The sequence below is a fragment of the Mercenaria mercenaria genome, chromosome 1, assembly GCF_021730395.1.
Source record: "Mercenaria mercenaria strain notata chromosome 1, MADL_Memer_1, whole genome shotgun sequence".
Lineage (NCBI taxonomy): Eukaryota > Metazoa > Mollusca > Bivalvia > Venerida > Veneridae > Mercenaria > Mercenaria mercenaria.
In genome coordinates this window covers 2,107,766-2,123,730 of record NC_069361.1, presented here as the reverse complement: position 1 = coordinate 2,123,730, position 15,965 = coordinate 2,107,766, and the positions used below count along the sequence as shown (strand labels likewise).

The window sequence follows — 15,965 nt, the reverse complement described above, 5'->3', positions numbered from 1 at the left end:
TGCCTTTAAAATGTGTTGATATGGCAGTTTTCATACAAAACCAGTAGCCAGAATTGAACCTTTGCCTTATTCTACCATATCGGTAACAGCTACCAGGATTTAATCATTAAGAAATTATCAAATATGCAAGAAGTAGTTTAGTTTAAATTTTAACCAGAAGCCAGTTTTTCTTTGGCTTTTATCACCAGTACCAGAGTCCTAGCAATGAACTTCAGTGTTCTCTCATAAGATTCTGTGATATATGATTATCTTAATTTTGGACAAGTTTTGGATGAATCCCATTGTTTATAATATATAAACTTATAGTCACTTTTGAATTAACGCCTAATATACCCTCAAAGACATTCAATAATTCCAAAAATTAGTGAGTTATGACTTACATGAATGTTCAGATAGAACACTGAAATCAGATACAAATAAAAAATTAATGGCAAAAAAAAGAAATGTCCTACAAATGCAAAAAAAAAAGATATGACCAGCAACCCTCAGATTTTGATGTGTGGATTTTCAATAAACCAAGTAAATGGCCTGGCTACAATTGATGCACACATCATGTATGATATGGTAGTACCTATTACCTTGTTATTTTGAGGGCTGACTTAAACACTATCATACAGTACTCTTCCACACTAACAGTGGCAGAAAAATCACCTTATTCTACCTTATCATCCCTATCCACTGAAATTTAGTCAAAAAATACAACCCTTAAGATGCAGTGATATGGTAGTTTCTTGAAACCTGTAGCCAGTACGTCTTTGTCTTATCCTACCATATCCCTATCAGATTATTTTTTAAATGTAGAAGTCATAACTTTTCAGTCTTGACAAAATATATGATAAGGTAGTATCTTAAACTGTATTTAATTGTAGGGCATAAAGCATATTGGCAGACATCTTTCCTAAAACACTACTATGATTACTGCATTTAATCTAGAACATTATCAATGCCTGCATTTAATTAACATTATATGCTTTATTCAACCTAACCAGCTCTAACTTAAAAATGTGGTGATAGGATATAACAACTACAGTCAACATTGTTACAGTGACTTAATTTTGACCTTCCCTAATGCAATGGCTGGCACCTTCCTCCTAACAGTGTCCGACACTTCAAAAATATGAATTTACTTGCTAAAAAAATTACAGTGGTTGTAACTTTTCTTCAAATATTTCTTTTCTGTATGTGGTTAATGATTAACTAATGTAATATGAAAATTACATCCAGTACTGAACCCAATGGTTGAAAATAGTGTACATCATGAAATAACAGTTATATATGAGCATGAAACTCAACCTGCATTATACTATAATAGCAGTTCAGTAGCCAAACATTTCTGCAATAATAATTAAGTTAATTCTTATAAAATGTAGCCAGTAATTAATGACAAATTTTATAACAATAAAGGGTAACAATATAGTTAATACTTATAAATGTAGCCAGTACTTAATGACAAAGTTTGTTACAATAAAAGGTAACCACCAAGTATATACAAAATGACTAGCCAGTACCTTTTTACAAAGTTTGTAACAATAAAGGGTAACCATTAATACTTATAAAATGTAGCCAGTACCTATTAACAATTTAAGTTCATAACAATAAAGGGTAACCATTTAGTTAATTCTGATAAAATTAATTCTTAATCTAGAACATTATCAATGCCTGCATTTAATTAACATTATATGCTTTATTCAACCTAACCAGCTCTAACTTAAAAATGTGGTGATAGGATATAACAACTACAGTCAACATTGTTACAGTGACTTAATTTTGACCTTCCCTAATGCAATGGCTGGCACCTTCCTCCTAACAGTGTCCGACACTTCAAAAATATGAATTTACTTGCTAAAAAAATTACAGTGGTTGTAACTTTTCTTAAAATATTTCTTTTCTGTATGTGGTTAATGATTAACTAATGTAATATGAAAATTACATCCAGTACTGAACCCAATGGTTGAAAATAGTGTACATCATGAAATAACAGTTATATATGAGCATGAAACTCAACCTGCATTATACTATAATAGCAGTTCAGTAGCCAAACATTTCTGCAATAATAATTAAGTTAATTCTTATAAAATGTAGCCAGTAATTAATGACAAATTTTATAACAATAAAGGGTAACAATATAGTTAATACTTATAAATGTAGCCAGTACTTAATGACAAAGTTTGTTACAATAAAAGGTAACCACCAAGTATATACTTACAAAATGACTAGCCAGTACCTTTTTACAAAGTTTGTAACAATAAAGGGTAACCATTAATACTTATAAAATGTAGCCAGTACCTATTAACAATTTAAGTTCATAACAATAAAGGGTAACCATTTAGTTAATTCTGATAAAATTAATTCTTATAAAATGTAGCCAGTACCTAATGACAAGTCCGTAACAATAAAGGGTATGCTTAATTAGTAATATTCCTACATCTCTTTGTCAGCCTTAATCAGTCATAGAAACATTTAACAATAATGAATAGCCAGTACCTTAATCATTCAAATATTTGAAAAAGAGCAGCCAGTGTATTTGGATCAGACATGAATTTATTAAATGATTCATTATAAAAATGCCTGAATAATGATTAATCATCTTGAAAAACAAAGCCATTAATTCTAGCCAAAATATAATGAAAAAAAATTTCCATTTTGGACAAAAAATATAGTTCCAATATTCCAATTTGTAACACAATGGCTAGAAATTGTTAGTTTATCTTTACTTCTTAATGCAGTTATACATTTACCTGCACTGATGGTGGGTATTTTACAATGAAAGAGGAGTCAGTTTATTTATCTCTTTGCCTGTCTTTCTGTCATTATAATTACAAAGAACCAGTAACCAGAACATTGAATGGCAGTTTTGAGCATTAAATATATGAATTTTATGGAACTTTCCATTTTGTCTGTTCTACATTAAATAAGAGAAAGTAAGATTACTTTCATGATGATCTTAAAATGAAATGTATGGTGGATGATGACCTAGTGGCTAAGTGTGCGACGCTTCGGTTCCCTAAGGACTACTGGTTAGAGCCAAGTGACACCAGTATACCTCCAGATAGCAGATAATGGATTGATAAACACCGCATACTAAAACTCTGCTTGTTTACTTAATTTAAATAATTATGAAAAACTAGACAATCTTCCCTCCCAATTTAGGCATACTTATTTCTCCAACACTTCAACTTGAAATTTCTACTGAGAAAACAGCAAACATGCAAAGTGCAGTGCAAGGGAGGGAGGTGTACAGTGCAAGGGAGGAATGCATGCCACCTTCTCAATTGAATGTTCCTTGTCAAAGATCAGAGAAATAAATGACTGCAAAAATGTTTTTAAAGCATTTATGAAAGAAAAGCTCAAAAATATAAGTTTGTAGATTAAGCAAAGTAAGCTTGGATTCAGTACTTGGTGAAAGATAATATAGACCTTTCTGGAGTTACCAAGATGGAATTCTCCACGATTATATTCTCAAGACCTAACCAGATCATATCTGTAAATTCAGTTACATAGTGCCAGTCACTACATATAGCACATTAATCTGGACTTTAGAACATCCTTCTTTGTATTAATTTATCAACAGCACTGATCAATGCAGTAACTCTTAGAGATCTGCTCTGGAGTTATATTGTTTATAAATTCAAGGGACATAACTCTGAAGTAACTTCTCTAAACTAGGATTTTAATCAATCTTTATCTAAAATTTTGCAGAAATCAGTGAGACCAGAATCAAAGAAAATATACAAAAGTTGTATTAAGTGCATACACAGTTTTCTAAACATTCAGTAATTCAAGGGCAGTAACTCTGAAAACCCTTGCATTTTACAGAGAATCCTATCATGTTCTGCTATAGCCAAGATAAACTATCCTTTTACAGACTCCTATTCACATTCAATTTTAACAAAATCACAAGTCATTCAGTACAATAATAGCTGAAAGTGACAAATCTGCTTCAAAGTCCCATATAAACCTTCACTAAAATATCTATGTGATAATAAGGCAGGACTTTGTCAAAATTTCCAAACAACTATACTTTTGCTTAAGATTTTGCTGGAAGTTGACACAAAGTTCCTAAAGGCTGCTTAAAATTCTACACTATTAAATGTAATAATAACAAAGTCATAGGATGCCTACAGATACACTGGCAGAAAGTAAAGAATGGCAATAACAAAGGCATTGTTTTTAAATTTTAGTGGTTGCCACTCAAGTTGAGAAAAAGTATCAATCTGTTTTAGAGAATCTGTATTGTAAACATAAAAAATCAAGCCAGTCATGATTTTCTAAAAAAAAACAAAAACCTTACCTGTCCAGATGCACAGCTTCCACCTTGACACACTGTCGCTTGCTTAGAAAAACATACATGCTGGCATTACACTGTACAGCAATTGCTATGTGGGAATCCCTATTCAACCGTTACCATGGTGAAGATTGTAGAATATTTCCTCAGTGTCATCACAGTTCCTACAAGATACATCAAACAAGAAGAATCATTTAACCTCAAATACAATAAAAGAATTTAATTTTAGTAATATTATCTAATTTCAAAGTGCAACAACAAATACACATATTAATATAACCTTTAGCCTGCAGGCAGCAAGTGATAGTGCCTTTGCAGCTAGTGCAGACCAAGATCAGCCTACACATCCTTGCAAGCTGATCAAGGTCTGCACTGTTCACTATTCAGTCAGTAAATTTTCAGTTAACATCCCTTCGATAAACAAGTGAATGAAGTATTGCCATGCAATACAAAGTCCCCTACTGGAAGGCAACTAATTTTCTCTACTGCAGTATAACATATGAACTGATACTTGTCAATAATGTATAAACAATATTGTACTATATATACAATATGTTATAACAAAACACTTGGACTGAAATTTTTATGTTTAAAAACCTATAGTTTGGCCGATTATCAAAAAGGTATCATATAAGTTATTTATAGTAAACAAGAGGGCCATGAAGGCCCTGTATCGCTCACCACCTAAAGATCATAAAGATTAACATTCTGACCAAACTTTTTTCTTCGGTTTGACCTAGTGACCTAGTCTTTCACCCCAACGGCTCAGATTTAAATCTGACCTAAAGATCATCAAGATTAACATTCTGACCAAGTTTCATTAAGATATGGTCATAAATGTGGCCTCAGGAGTGTTAACTAGTTTTCCTTTGATTTGACCTGGTGACCTAGTTTTTGACCCCGCATGACCTAGACTTGAACTTGACCTAAAGATCATCAAGATTAACAATCTGACTAAGTTCCATAAAGATATAGTCATAAATGTGACCTGAGTGTAAACAAGCTTTTCCTTTGATTTGACCTAGTGACCTAGTTCTACACTCCACCTGACCCAGATTTAAATTTATCCTATAGATCATCAAGATTAACATTCTGACCAAGTTTCATTAAGATATGGTCATAAATGTGGCCTCTGGAGTGTGAACTAGCTTTTCCTTTGATTTGATCTATTGACCTAGGTTTTTACCCTACATGACCCAGATTCAAACTGGACCTTAAGATTATCAAGATTAACATTCTGACCAAGTTTCATGAAGATACGGTCATAAATGTGGCCTCTGGAGTGTAAACCAGCTTTTCCTTTGATTTGACCTGGTGACCTAGTTTCTGACCCCAGATGACCCAATAGCAAAATCTTCCAAGATATTATTGAACGTAACATTCTGACCATTTTTCATGAAGATTGGGCCAAAACTGTGACCTCTAGAGTGTTAACAAGCTTTTCCTTTGATTTGACCTAGTGACCTAGTTTTTGACCCCAGATAACCCACTACCAAATTCGTCCAAGATTTTATTGAGGGTAACATTCTGACCAAGTTTCATTAAAATTGGACCAAAATTGTGACCTCTAGAGTGTTAACAAGCTTTTCTTTTGATTTGACCTGGTGACCTAGTTTTTGACCTAGATGACCCAATATCGAACTCGTCCAAGATTTTATTGAGAGTAACATTCTGACCAAGTTTCAATAAGACTGGGCCAAAATTGTGACCTCTAGAGTGTTAACAGTCAAATTGTTGACGACGCCAACGCCAGACGGACGACGACGGACACAGGGTGATCACAAAAGCTCACCTTTGAGCACTTCGTGCTCAGGTGAGCTAACAAAATAAGAGAATGATGGGCATAAAATGTCTTAACTTGCAGCTGACCTGCCTTGCCATCCATGACTTTGGTTTTCAGTCCTCAAGCCATTCTACTTCTACAGTGTGTAACTTGAAAATTACTGTAAAATTTCTTCATTTACCTGAAATATGGTGTTGACTTTGAACAGATGGTTTAAATACACTCTAGAAATTGGGAGCTTAGCTCAAGCTTGAGGTTGTTCAATGCTGTTCACATTTCTTGAGGGACAAGCGTCTTTTGGTGCAGGTTTCAGGCTCTTAGTAAGACCAGTGTCAGTAAATTCTAGGGACATCTTGTACTCTTCTATTTAGAACTGTTAAAATAAAAACATGTTTTTAACTTTTTTATATTTTTGGCAAAAACATTGGCATTACCAATATTCAGACTATATCTTAGAAATTCTGCAAGAACTGATGGACATGGCCATTCCTGGGCAAAACACTACAGTGTTAAAAAGCTTTTCCTTTGATTTGACCGGGTGACCTAGTTTTTGACCTCAGATGACCCAATATAAATCTCATCCAAGATTTTATTGAGGGTAACATTCTGACCAAATTTCATTAAGATTGGCTCAAATTTGTGACCTCTAGAGTGTTAACAGTCAAATTGTTGATGATGACGACGACGACGGACGACAGACACAGGGTGATCACAAAAGCTCACCTTTGAGCACTTCGTGCTCAGGTGAGCTAACAAGAGCTTTCACTAATGGTGACAAATGCCCCCCCCCGCAGCACCTTGACCTTTGACCTGGTGACCTTGACCTTCGACCTGGTGACCTTAAAGTCAGTAGGGGTCGTGTACTCAATAAGTACTATCAGCATGTGAAGTTTGAAGGTCCTGGGTGCAGTGGTTCACGAGTAAAGTGCCTTCAAGCAAAAAGTTAACGTTGTGATGAATGAACAAACAAACTAACGAACGGATGGACAGTTGAAAACTAATTAGGGGCATAAAGAATGTAAAGGGGTCATTTGGTCTGCAAACAGTAGCATACTGAACTATGCTCTAAAATTGTTCAAATTTCAGTAGAAAATAGTGATTTCTTGAATTAAATTACTGTTACCATGGAAACAAATCCTGTAATCTATATACATCTAAATGTAAAATTTAAAGGCAATGACACTGGTCTATTTTAGGAACACAACCTCAGCTTTTTACCTGTATTTCAACAATAGGAGAGATCGCCCTGACGTCACGCATCAACACCTGTTTATCTGACGGTGGGCAAAACAAATATTTTTACATTGTTTGTGTATGGGATCGGAATTTTTAATTTCTTATAACTTTTTTGTTCATTTATGGATTTTAAAAATTCAAAAAGTTTTGAAATGCTTACGATTTTCATATTTTTATATTCAAATAACTTTTGAAAATTAATAACCGTTTTAAATGACATATGACTTTAATAGCGGCGTAGCGATGCTCCAAACTTTTAGAAAAAACACTGAAGTTAAGCAATCATAATTAATCGAATTTATTTCGAAATAAAAACTAAAAGTTATCAATAAATTGCTTGTTTTATATCCTTTCCATTGATCAAAAAATTATTGATATCATTTATGATTTAAGAAAGTTTAAGCCGTTAGAAAAACATCAATGTTTTCAAAAAACATGGACGCTCGGCGACAGCCCACCCGGTCTTTGTGTTATCAGTTCTAAAAATAGAATATACAATGGATTTGTATACAAACACGATCTCTCCTATAGCCATGAGAATAATAATTGCAAGCACAATGATTTTCCATATAAAAATGTCAAATGTACTGCTGTAAGTATTTTAAGTACTGCTGTAAGTATTTTAAGCTTTGAAATTTTATTAAATAAATGCAAATAGTACAAAAAAACATATTACTTACTTTGGAAATAAAATAGTTTGAAACTACATTAAACGAGAAAAGTAATTTTATTTAATCTTTTTAAAAGAAATTATGATAAAAAGCAAGATATAAGATATTTTAAACATCTCTTTTGCCATGGTTACTTTAAACATTAAGATAAATAGGGTACCATGTAAAGTGTTGAGTATTCTGCTTATAATATTACTCTGCCAGCTTTTATTATATTTAACTGGCATATCATAGTAGGTTGTCCCTCTTGAAAATTATCCGATAATCAATATTGGTTTCCCCTCTGATAAAACTTTGAGCAATAGATTATATAGGAAAACTATTTTCAATGAAAATTTCAAATATGTCTTGCATGTTGATAATTAACTGAAGTCATTGAAAAACCCATTATCATACATATGTGTTTAACAAGAGCTGTTCGTTAAAGAGAGCGCACTCCAATATTCGGCAATTTGACAGTAAAATGAATGTACGTCTCAATAAAAGATCTCAACTTAAAAAGGAAGATACACCAAAATATAAAAAGACCCTTCTGCTCAGAGGGATTAAAGGTCAAGTGTGGAAGGGGTAATGATGATGATGGTAAAGACATATTTTGAGTTTCAATTCATTATCTTATAAAGTACCAATGTCATGTCCAGAAAACAAAGTTTGTCGAAAAATTTCAGTATTAAAGGGGCATAATTTGGTCAAAAATACAAAGCAGAGGTATAAGGATTGTTACCACACATGCAGATGATGTTGATAAAGATACATTCTAAGTTTCAAGTCATTATCTTATATTGTATATTGTACTAGAGTTATATCCAGAAAGTATACTGCCAAAAAAACTTTTAAGTATGAAAGGGGCATAATTCTGTCAAAAATACAATTAGAGTTATAGGGATTGTAACCACACATGTAGATGATGATTACAAAGAAATATTTTTAATTTCGAGTCATTATCTTTTAAAGTATCGAAGATATGTCTATAAATGAAGCTTTCGAAAAATTAACATGAAAATAATTCCAAGTATAACTCTTTGGTGACCTTGACCTTTGGTATAATGGGCCCAGCCCCTGCACATACTTTGTTTGTATGCTGGACAATGTTTATGTGAAGTTACAGTAAGATATAAGCAATAGTAACAAAGATATGACAGAAAAACAAAGGTTGCCAAAAAACTTTAACCTTAAAAATAATATAAGTATAACACCTTGGTGACCTTGACCTTCGGTACAATGGGCCCAGCCCCTGCACATACTTTGTTTGTATGCTGGACAATGTTTATGTGAAGTTACAGTAAGATATAAGCAATAGTAACAAAGATATGACAGAAAAACAAACAAAGGTTGCTGAAAAACTTTAACCTTGAAAATAACCCAAGTATAACATCTTGGTGACATTGACCTTGGGTATATTGGACCCAGTCCCTATACATACTTTGTTTGTACGCTGGACAATGTTTATATCAAGTTACATTAAGATATAAGCAATAGTAAGAAAGATAAGACAGAAAAACAAAGGTTGCCGAAAAACATTCTTAAAAATAACCCAAGTATAACACCTCGGTGACCTTGACCTTGGGTATAAATGGGCCTAGCCCCTGCACATACTTTGTATGCTGGACAATGTTGAAATGAAGTTACGGTAAGATATAAGCAATAGTAACAAGAAAAACAAAGGTTGCCGAAAAACTTTAACCAAAAAGGTCACGCGGACGCCAACACTGGGGCTAGTAGAATAGCCACCCTATTCTCCGAATAAATGAACTAAAAATGAGAGAAAATGCATTGCCATGGAAACACAACCCCTGAACGTTTACATTTTAAGCTTATTTTAGAAAGCTAACGCACATACTAATAAAACTGTAAACTGTGCAGACTGAAAGGCATTAAATTTTCGTATTTTCCTTCTTATTTTAATATAAAATACCTTTGAAGGGTCATGTACTTCAAACCTGGATAAAAAGGACATAGATGAATGATCTTCAGATTGTAACAGCTAAAACATTTATTTATATGAAATACAATAAATTGCTATGGTTTAAATAATAAATGCATTTACTGTGGTATTAATAAGGTAATCTACCTCCTTAAAGTGGATATACTTACTTAAACTGCAGATAATGAAGATCCATGCAATAGCAGAAGGCAAGAGACATACACAACACAACACCTGGCACCATTTAACATATCCACTGGCTGTCTTCACAAGGACTTCATGTTTCCATTGAAATATTAAAAGTCTCTGGCTCTCTACACTAGGACCGGCATCTTTTCACGTTTTCATGTAAATATTAAAGTCTCTGTAATTAAGAAAAGCCAAAACAGGAAAAAAACCTGCCTAATTATTTTATGTTAATAAAGTATGCTTTAATATGGCAAGAATTCAATACTGTAGAAGTGAGCTACATGGAAAAAAATTCTGACAGTCTGGCCAGTCCTGGTAAAGGAAGGCAAAAATATAAATCTGAAAGAGAGAAAATCCTGTCCGTTCCTGGCAGGCCTTGAACCTGAAAGAAATACAAAAAATGCCCAATGTATGTTCTGTCCAAGTTAAACATGCATTAGAAGACATAGGCAGGGCATTGACCTGAAATAAATAAGAAAACCTTGCAATCCCTGATTTCCGTCTCACTCAACAAAGGAATACCTATCATCTAGCAACCCGCTGGCACAGAATTGTAGACAGTTACCCCCACACGTTTCCATCTAGCGGACATATTAGCACCAGGTCCTCGACTGGCTACGTTAGTAGTCTTGATCAACAGTTAAGGGATCTGCCAGGCCTTGAAACCTGAAAGAAATATTCTGCCATCTCTGCCTGTTCAGCTGTCTTAGGCAGACCTGGAACCTGGAAAAGAAGAAACCCTGCCCACCTCATAGAGGTTGTCCTGGGCAGGTCTTGATGCTGAAAGAAAATCCTGCCGACTGTACGTATGGACGGGACATACAGTCAGTTGTCAATGGCAGGCTGTGGACCTGAAAGAAATGAAATCCTCACAATCCCTGATTCCCATCTCTCAAAACACAGAGGAACAACCTTCATCTAAACACTGCCGGCACAGAATTGTAGAACCAGTTGCTTCCACACGTCTCCAATCTTGCGGACATATTGGCACCGGATTGTCCTCGATAGTAACGATAGCATGTCTTGATCAATAGTAAAGGGATCTGTCAGGCCTTGGCAGCTGTAACAAAATGCAACTCCGCCAATCTTTTGAAGCATCATTTCGTCTGGAAGATTGGCAAAAAAAAAAAAAAGACAGCAAAAAATGCTCACTCCTACCCTCTTAAAAAAAGTCTTTACCCTAACCATAATTGAATATAATGCAAGTATATAAATAATTTAAACTGAAATACACCAAAATTACTTATAACTTTTCACCATTGATTAAACTGTACAAAAATTGAAAATCAAAAGGGTCACAAAAGTGCTACGTTGCTCAACCAAGTTTCAAATATCATACAGGTATATTAACTATTAAAAGTGTAACCAAGATCTACCTTTTGACCTCAAATGATTAAGTTCCTCTCTATATAATACTTGGTGACTTTTAACATGAGATGACCCAGTTAAACGTAAATTTAATTTAACTTCAAACATTCAGATTGGTTTCATTTTGCTAACCTCGAAAATTTAGCTGACCTATTCTATAAATTGACCTAGTGACTACTATTTAACCCAGAAGGACCAAGTTCCTATACTGACCTTAATTCTTTAAAGGCTCATTGACAAGGGCAGAAAATATTTTTACTATAGTGTTAACATGGGCTTTTTTTATATTTTATAACCAATAACTTTCTTTTTCAAAAATAACCAAGCTTATAATTATTTTGACTTATTTCTGACAGGTTTCTTACATTTGACCTAGTGACCTCATTTATAATCCAGATAACAAAAACATCACTTTGTATCTATCTTAGCAAAGAAAATAATCTGATTTGCTTTCCTATTAAACTGCCTATATAAAGTGAACAATTTGATATTAAGACCAATTTAAGGGCCAAAACTCAATCTTGCCATTTGTTGTCTTGTAGCAATCTGTATTCTGTATTATGTTCTATAAGATTGTTCAAGGTCCATAACTCTTGCTTTACTATAGTACTCTTGTCATGTCAGTTATTATATATAGCCATAAACATAATACAAATGTATATAAAATTAAGGTCTTAACACCATGAAGTACAGAAATTTACCATATTAAACTCTGGTTTTACAAAATGAACTTGCCTAAAATCTTGTAGGTCATATACATTAGGATATGAAGTTTTGTTTCAGAAATGTGGTAGCTATATGTATTGTGACAATTTATTCTCATTCCAGGACTGTAACCTTGGTGATTTTGGAACAACTTTGTCCATGTTTGAACTAGAACAAAATACCTTCTATTACCTGATTAAAGCTATCTTACAGTTTTGTTCTGTTTCACAAAAATTTGCCATTAGGATAAATAGTTCAATAAAGTTAAGATCAAGTTTTACTCATTTAACTTGCCACTTAAACTTTACACAATATTTCAACTTTCAGACCTTGGCACTGTATCTTACAAAATTATTCCTTAAACAGACATTTTAGATGTCAGATTTTCCCTGGCTGCCAATGAACTTATTTAAAATTAAAATAAGTTTTATAATAGTATTATATTTCATATTTTTTTTTTGCCTGCAAAGCTACTTTAATAATGCAAATTTTCAGAAAGATCTAGTTGGAACTATTATCCAAAAATGTCTTGATACCACAGTTCTCTATCATAGCTATCTTATTAATTTTTTTCTTGATCGTCTAACCTGGTAACCCCTAAGTCAGTATTCCAAAACCTAATTTGAACCAAATTTACCATTAACCAAACTTCAAAAAGGACTGACTTTCATACTTCCATTTAAAACATCAGCTACTGAGTATAGTGCAGATTAATATTAAGTAATAGCAACCAACACTTCATTCACTTTCTTATCATACCGTGCTTGAAATACCAAGAGTACCAAAGTCACAAGATATACACATCAAATTTATGTCTGTTTATGTAATATTCTACTAATCGAGATTTCAATTTTGCAATTTTGACAATTTGAGGGCAATAACCCTGCAGAAGTGGTCTTGACTAGCAAAATATCAAACATGACCTACAAATAACCTTAATGGTTGAGATCAAAGAACAAAAACTCTACTTATTAAATAGAGACAACCAGTATCAATTTGAAATTTTGACTAATTCAAAGGCCATTACTTTGTAGATACTGGTTTTAAATTCTGTAATTTTAAGTATCTGTATTTCTTAGATCAACTGAAGGACAAACACTGTAGTCACTGAGCATGTCATACACTGTCAGTTTTGAAATTTTGACTTATTCAAGGACAATGACTCTGATATTGCATAGTTATGAAAATTGACCTGGATTAATTAGAAATACATTTTGTGCAAGTGCAGTTGAGATCAGGAAAAAACTAAGCAAACACTGTTAATATCTGTAAAGGGTATTAACTGTGGAAATACAATCTGGCTTCTTCTCAGTCTTGGTCTAGAATGTTACAGAGATGCATACTTTATATAAATTTCTGTGTAAAGAATATACTTCGGTTTTCGGACTAGAATTTAAATAACTGAAAATAATGCTCTTTTGCAATATTTTAAAAACAACCGTTATAATGCAGAGTCTAAAAGTTTCAAGTTTTGCTGTCTCATAATTTCTAAGAAAGGATTCTATCAAACAGGGAAAGCTCATACAAGCTTAATTGTTTTGAATTTCTCTCTCTGGTAGGCTAAACTTAACTGTTACATTGGTATTAACTTAACTGGTCCCGTATTTCCATACTAATACAACCATCTTGTAGTTATAATATTTTTGAAATAAGAATTTTGCTGAATATTGAAAGACTGAAAGACCAAGGTCAAGGAGAGCAACAAGTAGATATAACCTGTAAGAAGAAAAGTATGCTAGCTGGCTGTATATAACCATCAATGAAATATACAACCCGGTAGCACATAGGAAAGCTATAGTTAGCCAGTATGAAGGAAAATATGTTTGCTGAAAGGAATATACTGCCAATAAGACCTATAGGATAGATGAGCTTATTGGGATATATAGGGTAGGCTATAAGAAGTAAAGGATGATAAATGCTCCCTAGAAGAAACATAGGCTGGCTGGCTGTATGCAACATCTTTCTTGGTAGCATCTTTGGCTAGCTTGACGGATGAACTAGACAACCGGCAGCAAATGTGAGTTCTTGTTGGTATAATATTGGCCCTAACGGCAGTTTGGGATAGTTATAAAGAAGAAATATACACCCTAGTAGCATCATGGGGGTAACACCATGGGATAGCTAGCATTTAGGGCCAGGTAGATGTGATAGTTAGCAAGAAGAAATATACACCCTAGTAGCATCATGGGGGTAGCACCATGGGATAGCTAGCAAGGGCCAGGTAGATGTGATAGTTAGCAAGAAGAAATATACACCCTAGTAGCATCATGGGGGTAACACCATGGGATAGCTAGCATTTAGGGCCAGGTAGATGTGATAGTTAGCAAGAAGAAATATACACCCTAGTAGCATCATGGGGGTAACACCATGGGATAGCTAGCATTTAGGGCCAGGTAGATGTGATAGTTAGCAAGAAGAAATATACACCCTAGTAGCATCATGGGGGTAACACCATGAGATAGCTAGCATTTAGGGCCAGGTAGATGTGATAGTTAGCAAGAAGAAATATACACCCTAGTAGCATCATGGGGGTAACACCATGAGATAGCTAGCATTTAGGGCCAGGTAGATGTGATAGTTAGCAAGAAGAAATATACACCCTAGTAGCATCGTGGGGGTAACACCAAGAGATAGCTAGCTAGAGTTAGGTGGATATGATAGTAAGCAGGAAGAAATATATATTTCCTAATAGCATCATGGAGGGACACCATGGGATAGCTAGCAAGGGCCAGGTAGATGCGATAGTTAGCAGGAAGAAATATACACCCTACTAGCATCATGGGGGTAACACCATGGGATAGCTAGCAAGGGCCAGGTAGATGCGATAGTTAGCCGGAAGAAATATATATCCTAGGTAGCATCATGGAGGGACACCATGGGATAGCTAGCAAGAGTTAGGAATAGAAAATAAAGAAAACTGATCTTATCTTTCAGTCTTTAAATATGGAGCTTTTTAAAACAGTTCATTCAATCATTCATGTACTCAACAGTTACTTCATAATGATTTTGTAGACAGGTAAGAAATATTGTAAACTCATGTTAAACAATACTTACTGTAACCTGCTAAAGCTTGTGCTTAGGAGGCATGAGAGGTATGGCACATTTCAAGGGGGACATGAGAGGTATGGTACATTTCAAGGGGGACATGAGAGGTATGGCACATTTCAAGGGGGGCATGTGAGGTATGGTACATTTCAAGGGGGACATGAGAGGTATGGCACATTTCAAGTGCGGCATGAGAGGTATGGTACATTTCAAGGGGGACATGAGAGGTATGGCACATTTCAAGGGGGGCATGAGAGGTATGGCACATTTCAAGGGGGGCATGAGAGGTATGGCACATTTCAAGGGCGGCATGAGAGGTATGGTACATTTCAAGGGCGGCATGAGAGGTATGGTACATTTCAAGGGGGACATGAGATGTATGACACATTTCAAGGGGGGGGGGATGAGAGGTACATATCAAGGGGGACATGAGAGGTATGGCACATTTCAAAGGGGGGGGGGGGGGGGGCATGAGAGGTATGGTACATTTCAAGGGCGGCATGAGAGGTATGGTACATTTCAAGGGGGACATGAGAGGTATGGCACATTTCAAGGGGGGGGGGGAGGCTTGAGAGGTACATTTCAAGGGGGACATGAGAGGTATGGCACATTTCAAGGGGGGGGGGGGAGAGGCATGAGAGGTACATTTCAAGGGGGACATGAGAGGTATGGCACATTTCAAGGGGGGGGGAGGCATGAGAGGTACATTTCAAGGGGGACATGAGAGGTATGGCACATTTCAAAGGGGGGGGGGGGGGG

At 34.8% G+C, this 15,965-nt stretch overlaps 1 long non-coding RNA gene across 1 annotated transcript in view; it reads right to left on the bottom strand.

Annotated features, from left to right (window-relative positions):
- LOC123545178 (uncharacterized) overlaps positions 1–15,965 on the bottom strand; it is a 37,114-nt gene that overhangs the window by 8,928 nt on the left and 12,221 nt on the right. Inside the window, exons 2-4 of the long non-coding RNA XR_008370114.1 lie at positions 10,070–10,263; positions 6,250–6,441; positions 4,292–4,449 (exon numbers count right to left, since the gene is read on the bottom strand). This is a non-coding gene — a long non-coding RNA (uncharacterized LOC123545178). The remainder of the gene's footprint in view (positions 1–4,291; positions 4,450–6,249; positions 6,442–10,069; positions 10,264–15,965) is intronic.